Genomic DNA, 22,381 nt, shown 5'->3' on the forward strand with positions numbered 1-22,381 from the left:
CATTTGGCTATCCAGTTGTTCTATAGGTGTCCAGAAACTTGAAAATTTATAAAAACCAGCCATAGGATAGAACTCAAAAAATCATATTATTTTTATATTGTTAGTCATTTTTGGAACTTGGATTGTTAAATAAAAAATCTATTTCTACTAGCGTAATATATTGATGTTTGTCTTGCCAATATAATTTAAGATGCAGCTTACTTGATAACAACTGAAATGTGTTCTTACACATTTTATAATAAAACACACTTGTGAATAAAGAGGAAATATCAAAGTCATTATATAACTACCTCAACAGAATTATTATGTTATGTTAGGAATCCATCTGATAAAAGCTTTTAATGACACCGAACCTGGGTAACCTTTTAAACACATTAGAGTTAGTAGTTATATTTCCTCATGAACCTTTCTTTATGTTTTACTGTAAGCTATTCTCAGAAGAACAGAACACTTTTCTTTTGGGGTTTGCAAACTATCAGGATAATGAAAACTAAGATATTTTGAACTAGTAAGAAAAGGATGTGATCTCAAATCTTTTGGACATGTGAATTATCCCGCTACTTATTCTACAAAACAGAATAAAAATCACCACCTCTGCTCTGTGTGATGGTGGTTAACCATAATCTCTTGTCAAAATACTTAACATGGCAAAAATAAATTCACCCTGAGTTGATGAAAGTGGATCCTGTTTTTGTTGAATTAATGTTGGCCAGTAAGTTACTTATGATTCGTGGGATTTACTTCTAGCAAAAATATTGCCACTGCATATTTATGGTTCTTTTTTTCTCAGAAAACAACAACAACAACAACACAATAACAAGATATAATCCATGTTTCCTTTTTTTAAATCTTAGCGGTCAGAAAACTAGAGCCTAATTCAAGACTCAAGTTTTTTGCTCTTTTCAGGTACTGGGAAGCTTTTCCTATTTTATACCCCATGTTAAAAATCCTTTCTCCAATTCTTTGATAGACATGATAAACTTCTATAAAATAATCTATTATTGACTTTAAAAGATTAAATAGCTAACTTATAGACTTTTGAATATTTGCAAGTCATCAATGACCTGATCTCTTAAGGTCGAATGGAGGATAGGGACTGCCTTCCTTGCTGTTGTATCTGTACACACCACAAGGCCAACCAAACACATTCCTTGATTAGCGTAGGGGCTCAATAAATGTTAGTCCCCAAATGAGCAAAATTATATAAGAAAATTCTGAAGTAATTTTATAATCTATCCTCTAGCTGTAGCCAAAATAAACCATCATTCATACTACATTCATGCTTTCTGATTTAGCTAATAAATCCAGGTGGAACCTGAATTTTTAAAATGAGAGGGTAGTTGATCCCAACAGAAGGAAAACAAAAATGATTTTCAGAACTGTCAAATTAACGTCTTTACTATGACTGAGTCTGGAATCAAAAAGACCTGTTGTAGTGAACGGGAAGATGTTATGCATTCTGAAACCAAGACTACGTCATCCTGCCTGCTGAACTTCAAAATCAAGCAGGCATGTTACAGCAACAGCATTTACCTGATTTGTATTCAGTGAACTGTTTGAAGTGCCTTTGATAAAAATTGTCGATGATCACAAATATCAGAATACAGAATGTTCATATGCCTGGTGTCTCTTGAATTCCTGCAACTTGGGTCCATATGGATTCTAACTCCACTGGTAGGACTCATAAGTGGCCAAATGCCCTTTGTGTTTGTACTGGCAATTGTCAGTAATTGCCTACTTTTACTCATTTCTCATAATTACTTGCTTAATTTTAGTGTAACTTAAGTTTATGGAATTATTAATACATATGCTTAACTCATCAATCAGCCATAGATTCCCACTCTCCTCCACCCCTCCCACCCCATTTTTAGTTCTAACCTAAGAACCAAGACCTTTCTTCCAAATACACACACAGAATAAAGCCATTTCCATCAGACCTGGAAAATCTTAGGCACAGAATTGAATCTTGGTACTTACTCACTCCTATGGGTTAGTAGTCAGGCATGAATTATGGAAAGCAAGAATCTATTCTCCCATTTTTCAAACATTTTCAGGGAGAGATGAATTTTCAGATTCCAAAATTATATGACAGTGAAGTCAGGATGACGACTCTCTCGCTCTCTCTGAGTGTTAATTATTCATTGAAAAGCTTTTTAAAGATACAGTTCAATATTTCTTTACTGACTCACTTAATAAAATTACAAGTAGTAATTGGAGTCCTCAATTCCTTATAATGGCACTTAACATTTGTTATAATCCTAAATCACCTTTAAAGTGATATAAACAATTTTCTGAAAATGTTAAAGTCCACTATTCCTTGTACATTAGCTACCATTGCTACCAACCATTAGCAGGATTTACCCAATCATTATTTCTGTATTCGTGCATCAATTGATATTGATCTATCCACGTTCTTTTTTCTTTTTATTGTGATAATGAGATCTATTCTCTTGACAGATATTTAAGTGTACAATACAATAGGCACAGTGTTGTACAGCAATCCGTAGAACGTATACATCTTGCAAAGCTGACGCTTTATACCCTTTGATCAGCAACTCTCCAATTTCTCCCTCCCGCCCCCGCCACTCCAGCCCTGTCAACCACTGCTTCATTCTTCACTTCTTTGAGTTTGACTATTTTAGGTACTTTCTCACCTCGATATCTGCACAGGTTAGGCAAGGATAGCACATAGGGTTTTTTTTAAAGCAGTGATATTTGGTCTGGAATTTGAAGCTGACGTGTGTCCTATACTGTCCTGGTTTTCCCACAGGTTTAGCTAGTACACCTGAGAGAAACTATATAGAAAACAGCCAAGTTTGATGACAGAGGAGTCCTCACGTATAGCAAGTCTAAAATTTCATTAAACAGTGTTTGGGATGCTGCTAATGTTATTACTGTAATACAAACATCAAAGAAAATCAGATCACACACTCAGGGAAATCGTTCCCTGCTGGAAATCCTGTTAGCTGACTTCAATTATGCTGTGCTTTCCTCCTTCAGAAGGCTGTGTCAGCCCCATTAGCTGCTCTCTAAATCGCCTGCTTAATCAAAGTGCACACATTTGAAACTCATCAAATTAAGTAAAATAAAATTTGAATCGTGTGCTTGTTTGGGTTCACATTGTAGCAATATCAAAATTATTCTGATTGCTAGAAGTGCATCTGTGGACAGTGGTTAAGAAGATAAATAAGTAAGGTTGAATCAGAATTAGAAAGAGAGCCCTTCTGGTGCGAAGCTTATAGGCTCCAAAGTAGAGCTTTCTTTCAGGATTAACATCTATTTTTTTAAGTACAATTCAAGATTTGTTAAATTCCCTCCATCATATTCCTGAAAGGAAAACATAAAAATATAATACCTGTATCATTTTTTGTTTTCACTTTTATTATGAAAAATGTTAAACATATTGAAAAGTAGAGAGACCAGCAAATAAACATATACCAATCACCTTTAAAAAATAATTTTTACCATGTGGGCATATTTGATTCATAAATTTAAAGTATTTTGAAGCAAGTTATAGATATCATGACACTTCACTCTTAAACACTTCAATATGCATCCCTGAAAAAAACAGGATATTTTCCTAAAATCTACAATTTCATTATCACACCTTACAAAAGTACTTATTCCTTAATAACATTTAATTTCCAGCTTCCCTCAGTTCTCCCAAAGAAGTCCTTCAGAGGTGGTTTATTCAAACCAGGAAATGCACTTGCTCTTAAATATCACCAGTCCAACTTTGAATTTAAATGTACTTGTGGATGTCTTTGAAAATTTTAAGGATACATTTATAACTTTCAATTATATTTAAAATGAGCCAAAGAAAGAAATTCACCACATTATATTTCAGGCATTCTCAGGTTGGCTTTATCATACATTTCTAAGCATTCAGTTCAAAACGTTTTTGCCCTTTTTGTTTTACTCTCTACGAAACTGTTATAAGATGCCAAAGATGAGCAGAAATTGAGAAAACTTTCTATCTCAAAAATAATGACAGAAGTTTAGAAACAAATGCTAAGAGAAAGACGACTTGAAAGTTAAAACATAATTATCAACCCATATCCCTCTAATGCATGAGAGTCCAAGATGTTGATCATGGAAGTAATTGAATAATTCAGTAAGTCTTGTGTAGATCCTATTAATTTCATAAGCAGGTATAGAAAGGAGCTATTAGTGACACAGTCAGCAGACTTTGCTCTATTCCACTGTATTCCAGTTTTCAGGAATGCCCAACAAGTAGGTGGTACCTCAGACCTGTGGGGCACATGTGTATGCATCTTGCCAGCCGCAGTTGGGCAGGGAGAAATTGGGTGCATCACCCACCAGGCTCTTCCCAGTGGGCTCACAGCATGAAAACATGGATAGCTTATTTGCCCTCAATTCACTGCAGCATGCCCGTCACTAGTGTGGAGTATCCAATCAAGGCAGGCCTAGGAATTTGTTACGCAAGTGAGAATGTTTCCTGTCCACAGCAGCTAATTCTTCATCATTGATCCATCAGGTGTGTCACTAGCTTTGTTTCCCTCAAGTATGTAGGTAACCAGGTTTTGCAAGTGACACTAACAAGAATATTCAAATTGTGGTTTTAGCTAGTAAGATATTTTATCATTTTGTGACATTCAGTAATGATACAGACTATAATTCAGAAAAGGCAGGACTTATTGTTGGCTTGCGTAAGATAAATATTTTCTCAAGAAAAATTATTTGAGCTTTAAAATGCTCTTAAATAAGGTTATCCTTCTTCTGGTATCATCCTATGAGATGGTAGAGCAATGATTTCTAACTATGAGTTCCAAGTAATATTTCAGTAAGTCCAGAAAAAAAGCGAGAAAAATAGGGCAATATTGTGAGTTTTTAAAATGAAGTTAAATTTACTAAAATTAAAGAACCAGCCTCTTGTCTGAGATTGTCTTCTCACTGTGTGTGTGTGTATGTGTTGATGTTAAATGTTTTCTTCTTTCATGAGATGATGATAGTTGAAAATAGCATTTTAATGTCCCAAATTTAAAATTCATAAACCCATGGAATTGTCATATTTTAAAAGTATCTGTTTGTGTTTGGTTATCTATTGTTGTATAACAAACAACAATCATTTATTTTCTCATGATTTTGTGACTTGGGTAGGACTTGGTGGGAAGATCTTGTCTCTGCTCCAGTTACAGCTAAGTGGTCCACCTAGGGCTGGAGGATCCACTCCCAAGAAGGTTTACTGCAATGATGGGTGCTGGCTGCCGGCTGGGATCTCAGGTCCGGGGCTGCGGGACTGCCACTCCTCTAGACAGAGTGGTTAGCATGGACATGTGACAGAATTCTGGCCAAAGAGTTACAAGTGGAAGCCTATGGGGGTGAGGTGAGGTGGACCTTCAGGAAGAGTTTATTCATTCCCAAAAGATAGTTTTTTGTTTTGCCGGATTTGCCATATCTCCAAGTGATGCTTTAAAACTGCAACAGCTGTCATAAAACCAGGAGGGAAATCAGCCTGAAAATGAAGCCAACACGCTGAGGTTGGCAGCATATAAAGATGGAAAGAACCTGGGTCCTTGATAGTGTTATTGCGCTGCTTGGATGAACTATCCTGGGAGCCACTCTATCTAGGAGCCAATTATGTGGAACAAATTTTCTTTTTTAAAATAATTAATTAATTAATTTTATTTTTGGCTGTGTTGGGCTTTCTCTAGTTGCATTGAGCAGGGGCTACTCTTCGTTGTGGTGTGCAGGCTTCTTATTGCAGTGGCTTCTCTTGTGGAGCAGGGGCTCCAGGCACACGGGCTTCAGTAATTGTGGCTCGCGGGCTCAGTAGTTGTGACACACTGGCTTAGTTGCTCCGTGGTATGTGGGATCTTCCTGGACCAGGACTCGAACCCGTATCCCCTACACTGGCAGGTGGATTCTTAACCACTGCGCCACCAGGGATGTCCAAATTTTCTTCACTCTTTAAACTTGTAGGGTCAGGGTTTGTTTTCTTTTACTTACAACCAAAAACATTTCAACTGATAATCTATGTTTTGTTGCTTAAGTCAACACCTGCCTATAACACAAGAAAATAAAGCAAAGAAATATCAAATGTCTAGAATGAGGATAATTTTACAATACTGAGTAACAGGGACAAACTAACATATGAGACATTTTCCAAAGAGTGGATCCATATATATATCTGTATCCATATATATATATATATATATAGGTATAACTGATTGACTTTGCTGTACAACAGAAACTAACACAACATTGTAAATCAACTATATTCCAATAAAAAAATTTTTAAACCCTATATTTCCAGTTAAAAAAAAGTTGATGCTTGTTAACCATGCTAGATAGTTTGGGATCATATACTTTTTCATTTCTTTCAATCCTTCTATTTGGTCTAGAAGAAATCCTCACTTTAATGCTAGAATATCTTTAACATCTAAGAGTCTCTAGCCTAAATTTTTAACAGAGAGCTGGCCTCAAGCTCAAAGCGATAGGCAGACAATGAAATTTAGCTAGAATTTAATAATATTTTGCTTCAGTTGCTTTGTTGAATTTACTTTTATGGTTACATTCTATTAATGGTAAATGATACTGTTTTTCTATTTATGATAATAACATAGTTTCCACATTTTAAGTAAAATGATTTAATTTAAAGATAAATGTTAAGTAAACATTAGTGCAATTGGGGCATGGATATGGTAAAAATTATGAAGGTGGCCTAGGGACAGCTGAAGTTTGGGGAACACCAGCCTAGGATGTTTGAGAAACTCCTGGGGTAAAAAAGGTGAAGCAGCCCTGCATATACCATAGTTGCCTGGCTGGAATGTATTTTCTATTGACTATTTACTAGGATCTCTTTTATACTTCATCTCAGATGAATTTTCCAAGATGAATTATCTCTGAATATGGCATTCCTAACTTACCCACTATACTTCCACAGTTGCATCCTTGTCCCGGTTTTACTGGATCATTTATTCCCTGAGTTTTGTTGCCTCCATGACAAAGGATTGAAGTGTCATGCTCTTGCTTGGACTTTTTTTTTTTTCATCAGCACCTTCCTTTGCCACATACTTCTACCCTCCACACAGTTCAAGCACTGATTAATTCCAGACCTTTATTAATTCTAATCCCTTTAAAAGGAGTGTGTCCCTCTGCTTTAACTTTACCCACCAAAGTCCTGTCCATCCTTCAATGACCAGCTCAAAGACCAATTTCTCCATGAAGATGTCCCATATCTCACTGCAGTAAGAATTAATCTCTTTTACCGTAACACTCTTTGAAAGCTCACAACCTGCTTTGTGGATTGAGTAGCTAGGGAGCTCCTTGAAATGAGGAATTTGTCTCAATTATCTTTGTCTAATCAGTAAATACCTAAAAAGTATTTACTAAATTTATTGAACCAGAATAGAATCATATTTTAAATTAGCTGGAAATAATCTTGTGATTATTTTTATTTTATAATGCTATTTTGTCATTTTTGCAATAATGTCTACTTTATGTTTTCTCCAAAAAGAGGTCAAAGAATCTCAGTCACAGAAAGAATCTTGAGGCATTATATCACAATAAAAGGATATCATTGTGACTATCCAAGTACAAATTTGTTCCTCTTTGGAAGCCATCCAGAAATGTTGAGTTATTTCCCCTAGAAACCCATTCCAATTTTCTGCGTCTTTTATTCACAGGAAGTTTTTCCTTACACTGAACCGTAACCATACCAAGTTTCAGCTTAATTTGTTTCTTACTGTTCTAGTCTCATAGTCTCCTTAAGAAACAGCTGGTCACCATCCATTTCATTTACTCCCAACACAATCAAAAGTCTACAGCTCTAAATATCCTTTAGAACAGAGGTCCCCAACCTTTTTGGCACCAGGGACCGGTTTCCTGGAAGACAGTTTTTCCACGGTCGGTGGGGGGCTTGGGGTGGGGAAGGGGAATGGTCCAGGCGGTAATGAGAGCGATGGGGGGCGGCAGGTGAAGCTTCGCTCACTGGCCGCTCACCTCCTGCTGTGCGTCCCAGTACCGGCCCACGGCCCGGGGGTTGGGGACCTCTGCTTTAGAAAGCACACACAAATTTTCCTTTTTTTAAAATTAATTAACTAATTAATTTATTTTATTTTCTGCAGTACGTGGGCCTCTCACTGTTGTGGCCTCTCCCGTTGCAGAGCGCAGGCACCAGACGCTCAGGCTCAGCGGCCATGGCTCACGGGCCCAGCCGCTCCATGGCATGTGGGATCTTCCCAGACCGGGGCACGAACCCATGTCCCCTGCATCGGCAGGCGGACTCTCAACCACTTCGCCATCAGGGAAGCCCCAAAATTTCCTGTTTAATCAAGAGTCAGTAGACATCCCAGACTAGCAGGGTGAGTTGAGTTTTCTTTTTTTTTAATGATGAGCATGGTAAATTCCTTTAAACAGAGTTCCTAAGACTACCATTGAGAGGGCAGTATCTTTCAGAGGAGAAATTTGAAGAGACTCTATTATACTATATTTGAAGAAGGAAGTGAATCAAAGTTAGTTTGAAGAAAAAAACTGTGTCAAATTAATGAATTCAAAGAAATGCTCACAGGGCACCAATATGATGTGAAAAAACAGAGGTTAAGGGAGAAACTGCAGGAAGTTTACATTCTCCTGACCCCAGAAGCGAAGTGATCCAAGTACTCAGCTGAAGTTTGGCCAAAGGAGAAGAGGATCCATTTGAAGGTTAACTGAGCTTGCATTATTCCTGGGCACCCTACCATCAGGTCCGACTCCCCACAGTGATGACATTTATAATGAGAAAAAATGCATGCAAATTAGTGGATAGTAATTAGAGGTGGAGCCATACATAGTCTGTTTTGGTGAGTGATTTTGGGAGGAGTTGGGAGGGAGAAGAGATAAAATATGAGGTCAACAGAAAAGGGATCAGAGTTGTATACAAAACAGTTAAAGTGAGAACGTACTCTCAGGAGAACATGGGGAAAGCGCTCACATGTTATTGCTCTCACTGACTAGTTGAAACCAGTGTAGGTAATAAAGGATATAGTTGCGTATCTATTTTCTCTCTTCTAACCGTTGGCATTACTAACTGGAATAAACTTAGAAAAGTGGGGAAGCTCTGTCTCCTGATGACCACTGTAATTTAATTTGGGTTTAATGCAATTGAAACAATTGGCAGTTTAGATCACTTTGCCTGCCCAGGAAAGTTGGAACCTCCTAGAGAGAGAACAGAGGAAGTAGAAATGAGAGTCAAAACACATGAGTCATAGAAAAGTGTACTGATAAGAGGAAATAAGAATGTGATCTGTGGTTTGCTGATAGTGTTACAGAGTTGAACAGGCTTCAAAAATTTATTGAACTGATTTTTTGAATGTGCTTCAGATTTTACCTAAACATTGTAAGTAAACAATTATTGTGTGTTTATTCAATACCCTAAAATATTTATTGAGCACATCTCATTAGAAGAATTAACAGATGCAAAGCTTTTAGAACAGTGCCTGGCGCATCCATTCATTAGTCTCGGTAGCTCTTACTCAAGGTAATGCATTCGGCTAGATACTATGGGATGTAGACAGAGGGCAAGATGTGGTCCTGAGTTCTTGGAGATTTAAATCTAAGGGCTCCATGGAAGGCAATTCTATGGATATAACTTCTGTAGTCATACACTCTACTACAGGAGTCCCCAAAGCATTGAGCTTGACATCTGTGCATTTTCTCCCCATCACCCTGAAAGTTAAGAGACTTTCCTAAGAGGCAGGAAATCACAGGCTACAACCATCCGCATTCTCTTCCGCAGCAATTTTACAACCACCCTTCTCCAGACACACACACACACACACACACACACACACACAACACACACACACACACACACACACACACAGCCCTCCAGGCTGTTGTTAATTATAAGAATTTGGAAAGGTAAAAGTTTTTTGTCTAGATTTGTACTTATTTTTTTGTACAATACTCAAATTATGTAAATATAATAGTTAAGGAAAATAATTTAAATTGTTAGGCAGCTTCAATGACAGTCTAACTTTCTCATATACTTTTAATTCTCAAGGGATAGCATGGAAGTCACTTCCCTCATTAAGACGGACCCCAGTTTTTCCAGGATGGCTAAGGTGGATAATCTGAGAGGCTACTCCCAATCACATGCTGTGTACTAAAAATCTTGACTTCTAGCTGTTGTTAATTATAAGAATTTGGAAAGGTAAAAGTTTTTTGTCTAGATTTGTACTTATTTTTTTGTACAATACTCAAATTATGTAAATATAATAGTTAAGGAAAATAATTTAAATTGTTAGGCAGCTTCAATGACAGTCTAACTTTCTCATATACTTTTAATTCTCAAGGGATAGCATGGAAGTCACTTCCCTCATTAAGACGGACCCCAGTTTTTCCAGGATGGCTAAGGTGGATAATCTGAGAGGCTACTCCCAATCACATGCTGTGTACTAAAAATCTTGACTTCTTGGGCTAAAGGATTTAGGAATTCAGTTAGTTTATGGCTTTAAAACTTACCTAATATAAAGAGATTACTTTTTAATGTGTAGTATACACAGACTGAAATAATTTTTGTTAGCCACAATCCTAACTATAATATAGGAGGCACCCAGCCTGAGTACTAACTCACAACAATACCTGAAGGATATTTGTATCTATAATTGAGCCCTATATGAGAATTACAAAATGACTGTTGAGAATGAATGAACTCAGACTCTGGGGTAAGAACCAGACACCTTTGACCATATAGTTAACTTGGACTCAAATATTTGCAATGACGTGAATACCATACAGTGGGTGTCTATAGTCTGGGTTCCTTTGAAAGCAGAGACTGAGACAAGAACTCTGGTCTAGGTGGTTTATTTGGGGAGAGATCCCAGGAAACAGGAGTGAGGATCAAGAGAATAAGACAAGGAAAAAGGAAAACCCAATATAGATAGCATGTTGTAGAGGTCACTGCTACGAGCTACAAGAGACTTGATTGCACTGGGAAGCCTGCAGAGTGTCTTCTGGAATTTTCCACTTGAAGACAGGAGACTGGAACATTTATCCACCTTCTGTGTCCCATATTGCTTGAGGGTTGCATGTAGGTCCGCCAATGCCCCCACCCTCTGGGGCGTGTACTTGCATGAGGGCAGAGGATGTCACCTCCAAGGGACAAGGCCCCGGGGCAGAACATGACAGGGAGAGTAAGTGAACTGTCTGCCGAAGCTGCTGCTTGACATCAAAAGTGGGTCAAGGGGATGTGACACAAACATGGAAAGGTCTGCAAGCAGCTGGTGGTACCTCCTTACTCAGCAGTGGGTGGTAGCCACTAGACACCAGAGCTAAGAGTAGAGCTCTCCTTATCTGGAGTGTGTTCCTTTTCTTCAGATGTCCCACAATATCCACAATGAGCTATCCTCTACTTCAGACCTCTGCTCACAGCCTCTGCTTATGACTTCTCAAAATGAAGTCTTTGAGTTCTGACTTTTTGTTAACTAAGGAAGTCTTTAGCTTCTTTCAAAGTGCTCTGTAAAATGCTAGTTTCCTACTTCAATAATGGCTAAATAATGTGCAGGACTCCATATCTATCTCTCTAATCTGAGACTCTCCCCTGACAATGTGTCAGCTGAATTCTTTTTGCTGCAATCAGCATACTCCATGCCCTGGAATTGCAGCTATACAGGGAAGGGGTTTTATATTCCTTCATGCAAGAAGGTTTACTTTCTTGTGGGGATCCAAGCTGCGAATAGATTTAATTCCTTGGGAAGCACCAGAACAATGCTTTATACCCTGATAAAATACAACCCAAGGGTGAGACCAGTTAACTATATCATGTCCATCACTGTATGGGCTACAGTTGCATAAAAGCTAAAGTGAACAAATTTCTAGTAGCAAAGACATCTATGAACCTCATAAGATTTATATAATTAACACCATCCTTTGACTAATTATCTTGAAGTAAGACCCAGAACTTTCCTTTTCAGACAATGTCAAGTCCATTGGTTCTCACTGTAGACAGTTTTGCTCCCCTCTCCAACAGGCAATTTAACAATGACTGGAGACATTTTTGGTTGTCGTGGCTTTGTGAGGAGGCAACTGACATCTGGTGCGTAGAGGCCAGGAATGCTGCTACAGGGAAGGAAAAAGTAATTTTCCTTCTATCCTTCTAGGTTCTCTCTAGGGCCCCTATACCACAAGGCAGACTAACAAGAGAAAAACAATTTATTAACATGTATATTTCATGTATATATGGAAAATACCCAGAAAAAAATGAGTAACTTTCAGACGTAGCTTAAATTCAGGCTTAAATTCTATCTTCAGCAAAAGACAAAAGAGAGAGAAGGGTGTGGGGGAGGACTGTTATGGGGGATGACCAGGAAACTAGGGTAAATAAGAGTAAGGTTTGTTCGATTTAAGTCTGTGCCTTTTCCATTGATAAGAGTTTCTTGTGATTTATCACAAGAAAGGGAGACACCTTACATGTAAAAGAATGTAAAAGAGGTAATCTACTCTGTGTTCATAGTTTCTCCTGTGTCTGCTGTCTCTCAAAATAATTCTTATGCCAAAGAACATATTTTGGAGTGGCTGTTTTCTTCTTCCCTGCTAACATTCTACAATTCACAGGACATCACCCACAACAAAGAATGGTCAAGTCCAAAATGTCAATTTGCTGAAATTGAGAAACCTCAATCTAGAAACATTGAAATTTTACTTCTATTGATTTTTGGAAGATTAACACAAACATCCTTTGTGACTTAATGCAAATCATTTCACCTTTCCTGGCCTGGGTTTTTTCGAGTTGGTGAGAACGTTGTACTAGATGAGCTCTAAGGTCACCCCCAATTCTGACATTATATGATGCTATGAATCTGCTCCTTTCATTCTACTCTAGTCTCCCTAAGTCCTGACATTCTAAGATTAGGCTGTTATTGGAAAAGCTGAATGTAAATAAGAATTGATTGTTTAACGTTTACTCTCAGCCGTAGAAAATTAATTATTGAGTTGCTGTTGAGACGGCAGTATTACTGATTTAACTCTGTTGTGTGATGAATTTTAAAATATGTAAAAGATTAAAGTCACAGCACATTTAAGATGAATAAGATAATTTTTACTTTCCTAACCTAACCTTGTTACCTTTTAGCTGTGTGTATCAGTGGCTCTGTGGGTGGTCCCAAGACTTAGATTCTTAATATATTTTGGATATTAACCTCTTATCAGGCATATGGTTTGAAAATATTTTTTCCCATTCCACAGGTGTTTTTTGTTTTGTTTTGTTTTTGTTTTTTACTTTGTTGATGGTTTCTTTTCTTGTGCAGAAGTTTTTTAGTTTGATATAGTCTCACTTGTTTAATTTTGATTTTGTTACTTATGCTTTAGGTGTCATATCCAAAAAAATCATTTCCAAGGCTTATGTCAAGGAGTTTATTCCTGTGTTTTTTTCTAGGAGTCTCATGGTTTCAGGTCTTACATTTAAATCTTTAATCCATTTTGAGTTTAATTTCTGTGAATGTTGTAAGACAGGGGTCCACTTTCATTCTTTTACATGTGAATATCCAATTATCCCAGCACTATTTATTGAAGAGATTGTCTTTTCTCCATTAAGTATTCTTGGATCCCTGTCAAATATGTTAACTGTATATGCTTTGGTTTATTTCTGGGCTCTTGATGCTGTTCCATTGGTTTCTTTGTCTGTTTTTATGCCAGTACCATACTGTTTTGATGACTGTATCTTTATAGTATAGCTTGAAATCAGGGAATGTGATACCTCCTTCTTTCTTCTTTCTCAGGATTTCTGTGGCTACTCAGGGTCTTTGTGGTCTTTTGTATTTCCACATAAATTTTAGGACTGCTTTTTCACTTCTGTAAAAAATACCATTGGAATCTTTATAGAGATGGCATTGAATCTTTGGATGACTTTTGGTAATATTGACATTTTAACAATATTAATTCTTCCAATCCATGAACAAGATACTTTCCATTTATTTGTGTTGTTGATTTCCTTCTTCAATGTCTTGTAATTTTCAGAGCAGAGATCTTTCACCTCTTTGGTTAAATATATAACTAAGTTTTTTTTTTTTTTTTTGATGCTATGGTAAATGGTATTGATTTTTTTAAATTTCTTTTTCAGAACATGCATTGTTAGTGTAAAGAATTGCTACTGATTTTTGTATGTTAATTTTGTATCCTGCAACTTTAATGAATTAATTGATTAAATCTAACAGTTTTTTGGTTGAGTTTAGGTTTTTCTGTATATAAAATCATGTCATCTGCAAATGTAGTCAGTTTTACTTTTTCCTTTCCAATTCTGATACCTTTTATCTCTTTTTCTTGCCTTATTGTTTTAGCTAGGACTTTCAGTCCTGTATTGAATAGGATTGGTGTGAGTAGGCACCCTTGTCTTATTCCTGATCTTAAGATTGAAAAACTTTCAATCTTTCACTATTGAGTATGATGTTAGCTGTGGGCTTGTCATATATGGCCTTTATTATGATGAAATATTTTCTTTCTATGCTTAATTTGATAAAAGTTTTTATCATAAATTGATGTTGAATTTTGTCTAATGCTTTTTCTGTGTCTACTGAGATGATCATATGATTCTTTTATTCTATTAGTATGATGTATTGTATTGATTGATTTGCATATGTTGACCCATCCTTGCATCCCAGGGATATGTCTCACTTGGTCCTGGTGAAGATCCTTTTAATGTGCTGCTGAGTTTGATTTGATAATATTTTATTCAGAATATGTGCATTTATATTCATCATGGATATCATCCTGTAGTTTTCTTTTCTAGTAGTGTCCTTTTCTGGTTTTGGTATCAAGATGATGCCAATCTTGTAAAATGAGTTTGAGAGTAGTCCCTCCTTTTTGATTTTTTTGGAAGAGTTTGAGAGGGATTGACATTAACTCTTCTTTAAATGCTTGGCAGAATTCACCAGTGAAGCCATTTGGTCCTGAGCTTTTCTTTGTTAGGAGATTTTAATTACTGATTGGATGTCCTTACTAGTAATTGGTCTGTTCAGATTTTCTGTTTCTTCCTGATTCAGTCTTGGTAAGTTTCTAAGAATTTTTACATTTCTTCTAGGTTGTCTGAAACTCCTTTATTTAAGCATGCATCTCTTCAAGAAAACTCAGTGCAGAGAATTAAAATTAAATAAATTTGAGAGTGATTATTTTCGGCACAAAATGTATTCATTTTAATGAAACTCCTTCTTTAAATATCTAGCTTATTCATTAAGTTAACAGCTACTGAGCACTATTAGGTGTTGGACATTATTCTTATGCTAGGAAAAGTGTAGAATGAGAAAAACGTGGTTCCTACCCTCATGGAACATACTTTCTAAACTCTATGTGCATTTAAAATAAAACTTGCTTTAAAAGAAATTACTTTAAGAACATATCTATTGAAAAAAAATCAAAGTACATCCAGTGGATATAAACCTCAGGCCACAAATTCAATTGTGCAAGAGTTTGTATTTAGTTTCAATTATTCAACTAAACTTTCTGTCTTAACCCTTAATTCCACTTGAATAGCAGCACCTTTACCTTGTCAACTCATTGTTTCCCACCCCCCTTCATATGGAGGGGTCTCAGTTTGGGGGCATTTACAATGCCAAGACATGGGAGACAGCACAATCTGGGACATACAGGTCACCACTGAAATGCTTTCTTCATGTCTCTATTTCTTCATTTCCTCTTCCCCAGAAAAGAAGGTACAGCAGAATTTTCAGGACCACCAGAAGCTAGATCACAGTTTGAGGATGCAGAAATATTTCTACTGCTGTGTTGCCATGTGAAGCACGGAAATTTCTGTAAAGCTGTCCATGACCCATGACCTAGAAACTCATGCATTCATTTCTTACCTGGGTTTTTCTGCTGCAACCCTAGGACTCTGCCCCAGAAGGAAACAGATTTTTTTTGACACATATTCTACTCTATGATACTTCCCTTCTTCCTACTCTCCTCCCTTCCTGTCTAAACATACATATATTTACACACTTGGTAATAAAAATATCATCTTCTTAAAAATGAGAGAATATCTCAAAATGGTAAAAATTTAGCTAATATCACAAAACTATTATCCCATATAGATTATTCAAACATATATAGTACCTATGATAAAATTTTCATGAAGCAAAATGCTTCTGTGTACATGACTTTGAAAAATGATCTGCATAAACTGAAACATAAAAAGAGATGTGTAATAAATAAACATCTCTGTAACTCTTCTTCACTGCCTCTCTATTAATAGTACTCAGAAAGTTTCATCATGAAGGACTACAAACATTCCTAAAGAACTAGTGTAAAGTACACTTCAAAAAAAGCATGACATCAAAACAAAATGAAAAATTTCCTCCTCCTCAAAATAAATCTGAAATAAAAAAAAGCAGAAAACAAAGTGTAATAATGTAAATATTAAAAACAAAAGACAGAAAAGAAAAAAAACAACCCATAAGAGAAAACTATTTCAAAATGCTGCTCTATGTGAGTGTAAATTATCAGTGCCACCTCTTCCCATGGGCTCCCACCAGTGATTTTTTTTTTTTAAATGCAACCAAAGGGTCTGTGTAAGGCCTTCGTGTGATTCTAAATATGTTCAAAACTCAGGAGCAAAATCTTTCTAAAAATGGTTTCAACTCTGGAAAAAAGGTACAGTAGATTTTTTTTTAAAACTCTCTAGCCTTGTTGCAATAATAGACTGTGATCCCAGCCAATGCCTGCACTGAGGAATGTGGGCACTAGACTCTAAGAGCAGAGCTGCTCTCAGTGGTCCCGAGTGTAAACTTAGAATCTGCCCCATTTTATTTTGGACTCTGAGCTTTCAGTCACTGCTTCTCATATTCCTCTTAGCTCATTCTGTCACCGTCAATCTGCTCCAAACCAGCAAAATGCAATAATTGCGCATTCTGTACAGGACCACATTTAATAAGCCAAGAATAAACAAAGCAGTATTACTATAGCTGTACCAGGAGGATGTTATTAAACATGAAGCTAACAGGAAAGAGATACAAATTCATGAGGCGGCAAGTGTGATGGTACACAGCCCCAGGGCCCAGGTGAACCCCAATCATGGATGCCAGGTTTCAGACTGGACTCTTCAGCTTTTTGTCCCGTGAAATGAAAAATTAAGCAGTGTATGTAAATATCCCTTTTGTAATCATTAAGAAACTCCTAACGATTTTAGGAGTCCGCTCCTTGCTAATTCCTGACCTCATGGTGAATGGGTTCTGGGACAAAATTGTTTTTCTAAAAATGGCTGGAAAATTGTCTCCCCTGGTGCCCTGGGTTAAAGCAGGACCTGTGTCTAATGTGTCTTGGGGTTAGACTCCTTGGTGTCAGGAGGGAGTTCTTGGGGATGTGATCTTACATGTTGCCCTTGGAGTGGTCCTGACAAGGGTGATCTATGCACAAATAACCTCACACCAGTCTCCCAGGCTCAAAGTATCTGTTTAATAATATGACAGGTATGGTTGAGAATTGGGGAGTGGGGCATGTGTGTACAGAAAAGTTTGGGGTTGTTTTCCCTCTGCTGGTTCCTTCGTGCCTCACTCTTGATGGTAGTTAAGTTCTTCAGGGAGGACTTTGGCAGCTCTAACCAGATCCAAGGCATTTGTTTGGACAAAATGAGAACAAGGCCTGAGGGAGGCAGCAAAGGTTACTCTCTCCTCCCCCATTTCTCCTTGCTTCCGTTGAAGGAGCATTTCTCTGCTCCCTTCCTAACAAGGAACACGAGGTCTCAGTCCTTCTGTGTCCCTTAGGAAGTCCCTAACTCATATTCATCCTGCACCCGCAGGAAGAAGAACAAAAGGGAAGTCCCCATTGTAATAGGAGCTTGTGTTCATTTAGCGCTTACCCTATGCCCCACGCTGTGCACGAGGACTTGTGCACTGGCTGCTTTTTTCCTTACAACGTCCCCATTGAAAGGATAGGATAGTGACTATCCTATTTCAGTCTTGCGAGAAGGAAACTGAGGTTTCCCAGAAAAGTTAAGTAATTTCTCCAGGGTCACGCAGGTTCACAAGTGGTTGGCTATGACTTGGACCTGGCGCTGTGGCTCCAGAGCCCCTCCTAACCACACACTCTGTTGCTGACTCCTCATTAGGATGAGGAATGGGGAGAGAGGCTCCTGGAAGCTGTAATTACTGGGGACTATCATTTGATTTAAGTCCACAATTACTGAGCTCTGTGTGACACACCATGCTAGGCTCTTGAAGTATAGAAATGATGATGTAACTTATTTTTCTATATATGAATATAAAATGCTTTCATGTTCCTTTTTTATAGTTTATAAAGATGGGGTGAAGTAAAACTAATAGAGAATAATATGCCATTAAAATAATAGAATCTTAGTTACATAATAATAATAATTTCCTAATTACAGTCTAAAAAACAAATATTCATCAAAATTAAGTTAGTTCTCTAGGGCCATCATTACTTTTTTTAGGATTTGACTTATCAAGGAATAACATACATGCAATGAAAAACACACACGTTAATTGTAACCTTGATGTAACCTTTAACAAATTGCATACCACTGCCAACTACTTTTTAATATAAAATAAATATAAAACGCAGGTGCTTCCATTAATTAATTCTTTCATCCAGTAAATATTTATTGAATGCCTACTGTGTGCCAGGCACTCAAGGGAATAGAGCAGTGAATAAAATAGACGGTCACTGCCATTACAGCTCTGACACTGTAATTGCATTCTAGACAAGAAAAAAATAAGCAAATCCATAATATGTCAAGAGCTGGTAAGCACAACAAAGAAAAATGAAGGGAATAGAGTGTGATAGGGCCAGGGGGAGGATTGTGCTACTTTAGATAGGCTACTTAGGAAAGGCCTCATTGACAAGGAGATATTTGAGCAAAGCCTGAGGGTGATGAGGCATGCAGTTGTCTGGGCATGACAGCGTCAGGCAGAGGAAACAGCAGTACAAAGGCTCTGCACTAAATGTTTGATGTGTCCAAGGTCCTGCAAGAAGGCCTGTGCAGCTTCCAGAGAATCAGAGACCCAAGAGGCAGCTAAAGGCTAGATCCTATGCAGCCTTGTAGGCCATAATAAGGATTTGGGATTTGATCCTAAGTGAGATAGAAAGCCTCTAGAATATATTAAGGAGACACTTGACATAATCTTACATGTTTTACAAGGGTCACTCTATTGTGGTGAATTGACTGAAGGGGAGCAGTGGAAGAGGCAGGCAGGAAACTATTGAAATAGTCTTGGCAAGAGATGATGGTTGCTGGGACCAGGGTGTCAGTGGTGATGAAAAGTACTGGATTTGGGGCATATTTTTAAAGCTGAAGTCAACATGATTTGCTAATGGATGAGAAGTGCTGTTAGAGAACCTCCAAGGTCATTCCTGCAGCTTTTGGTTGCAAATCATAATAAACTCAATGAAAGGTGGCTTAAACAATTAGGATATTTATTACTTTAATTAAGGTAGTATAGCCCATTCTTTCTACTTAGCTACCCTAATGTCCACTAGCTTTCCTCATGATCAGAGATGGACAAATAGGTACATCTTACCCACCAGAGGCAGAAAAAGCCTTCTTCATCCTTGTGAATCTTTATCTGTTTATCTGTGAATCTTTATCTGAAGCCTTTCCAAGAAGGAATCCCCATCAGATTCCTCTCACAGTTCATTTGCCAGCATTGGGTCACATTCTACCCCAACCCAATCATTGGCAAAGGAGTAGAACCCCCATGTTGACTGGCTTAATCAATAAGGATTATTTACCCAAATCGTGTGGGAAAGCTGTCACCAGAAGAAAAAAGTTAAGTCAAAATAAAAGAAGGGGGAAATAGCTGTTGCTTGGAAAACCAACAGAATCTAATACTGAGTAAAAATTCCAATCAATACAGTATTTAACTACATTACCAGTTAGTCATATGTGTAAAGGAAAGAGCACAAGATCAAATCAGGAGCTCTACCAACTAGCTGGAGACCCTGGGAAACCACTGATGTTTTCTGTCTTCATTTATTCATCTGTAAAATGAAGGTGTTTAATTAAATGCTAAGACTCCATTCTATGTATTTAGTCTACCACTTTCACCCATTAGAAGCGTAATGAACAGAATGGCTTACAAATGCAGTAGGAATTTAGAGAACAGAAAAACAGGATGAGCTGTAAAGGTGCAGGGAAAAGAGGTAAGTACACAGGGTGGGTAGGGAGGGGTGGAAGATGGGGTGAAACCGGCCAGAAATGACAAACACAGACTACTGTAGAGCACAGGGAACTCTGCTCAATATTCTGTGACAACCTAATTGTGAAAAAAATTTGAAAAAGAATAGAAACATGTATATATATAACTGAATCACTTGTTATACCCTTGAAACTAACACAACATAGTTAATCAACTGTACTTCAATATAAAATAAAAAGTTAAAACAAAATAACAAACACAGAAATAGGTGCTTAGGGAAATGTGAAGGTACTGATCTAGTGAGGAGGGTTTGTATTAGTGGTGTAAAAGATTTTGGGTGTGGTTGTATTTTTTAGAGGCTTTTGAAAAGCTGGCTGACTTGGTTCAAAATTATAAGGGCAGAGACATGATGAAATTTTTAACAAAATTAATCTAACTTTGAGCATTAGATATACCAACTGAGTTATAAAGGAGAAAAAACTAGAGACTGGAAAAGGAACAGAAAGAATGATGAATAATCCAAGTGTGAGATGGTGAATTGATGGTATCTCAGAAGAAGGGAAGAGGCTAGAACATGTAAAGTCTGGTTCTCAGTTGAAAGTTACCTTGACATACAGTAAATGGTTAAGAATCCAGGTTCAGGAGTCAAATGGGCCCAGATTAGAACACCTCACACCTCTTCCTGGCTGCAAGAACTTTGGCAAATAACTTGAACTTTGTGCTCTGGTTTTCTTGTCTGAAAAATTGTAATACTAATATAATCTAGCCAGTGGGGTTATTGGAAGGATTAAGTGAAAACATGACTACATAGCAGCACTTAGTACAATGTTTGGGAAATAATATATACTTAGTAAATAACTGTGATTTTTGTCAATAACATTATTAGTAGTGCGGTTGTTGTTTTTATCATTATTATTACTCAGTAGCAAAACTCTGGACAGATCATTAAGTTGATAGTGAGCTCTTAGAAAAAGGTCACTGTAAGCCATTGCAAGTTTTTCATTCCTGCCTTTGGTAGACTGAATTTCCTTTGACTTTTTTTTTCCTCCAGTGACTTATAAGGTTGTAGATCCTGTTCTATTCATTGTGTTTTCAACACACATGGAGTTAGAATCTACATTTATATCCTCTCCCCCTACCCCAGTTATTACTTCACTTCCTTCCTCGCTCCTCTCTTCCATCTTCTGTATGGATCACACCTGAAATTTTTGTCCCAGATAATTGATTTTCCTAATCCCCTCTTATTCATACTTGATACTGGCCTCTTACTAATGTCTTTGCTCACATTGCTTATCGCATCCCAATTATTCTCCCTTCTCTTTTCACTTTACTTCTTCCTGGAGAACATATTCCAGTAATTCTCCCAGGGAGGTGCTGTGAATGATACGTTTTCTGAGTCTGCATGTCTGAAAATGTCATTATTTCACCTTTACTTACAGGATTGCTTTGGGTATAGAATTCTGTGGTCAGTGTCATTTTCCCTCAGAGCCATTAAAAAAACACTTCAAAATGATAGCCATGATTAAGTCTAGTTACCATCCGTTACCATACAAAGATTACATAATTATCGACTATATTCCCACACTGTACATTTCATACCCATGAGTCATTTTATTTTGCAACTGGAAGTTTGTGCCTCTTAACCTCCTTTACCTCTTTAGCCACACCTGAATCTCATTCCCCTCTCCTTGTCAGTATTTCCATCGTGTTTACCATTCCCTTGTATTTCCCCACAGTTTTATCCTAACTGCTGATTTCTAAACAACATTTTATTTAATTTTGCTTGTTTTTGGACTTTATTAGAGTGGGACTATGCCGTAAGTAGTTTTCTGTGACTTACTGGTTTTTTACCATTATGTTTTTGCAGAGTTGCAATTTATTGATTTTTTTCACTCTTTGCAATATATCCTGTTGTGTGACTGTGTCTCACTTTATTTATACATTCCTCTGTTGCTGGATATTTGGGTTGCCTCTCCCCCACTCTCCTTCCTTCTTTCTTTTTTCTATTAGTAACAGTGGTGCTATAAACATTTTTGTATATGTCTACTGGTGTACATGTGCAAGGGATTTCCCCCGTAGGTACACACCTACTACTGGCATTCGTGGCTCACGAAGTATGCAGATCTGCAACTTTAGATAATACCATTTTTCCAATTAAGACCTCTACAGCGATGTATAAAAGTTCTCACTATTCCACATTTTCTCTAACCTTGGTGTTATCAGAACTCTAATTTTTCCCTAATTTGGGGGATATAAAATACATCTCTTATGGTTTGAATTTTCATTTTCCTTTATTA

This window comes from Neophocaena asiaeorientalis, unplaced genomic scaffold, assembly GCF_003031525.2.
Source record: "Neophocaena asiaeorientalis asiaeorientalis breed wild unplaced genomic scaffold, Neophocaena_asiaeorientalis_V1.1 scaffold65, whole genome shotgun sequence".
Classification (NCBI taxonomy): Eukaryota; Metazoa; Chordata; class Mammalia; order Artiodactyla; family Phocoenidae; genus Neophocaena; species Neophocaena asiaeorientalis.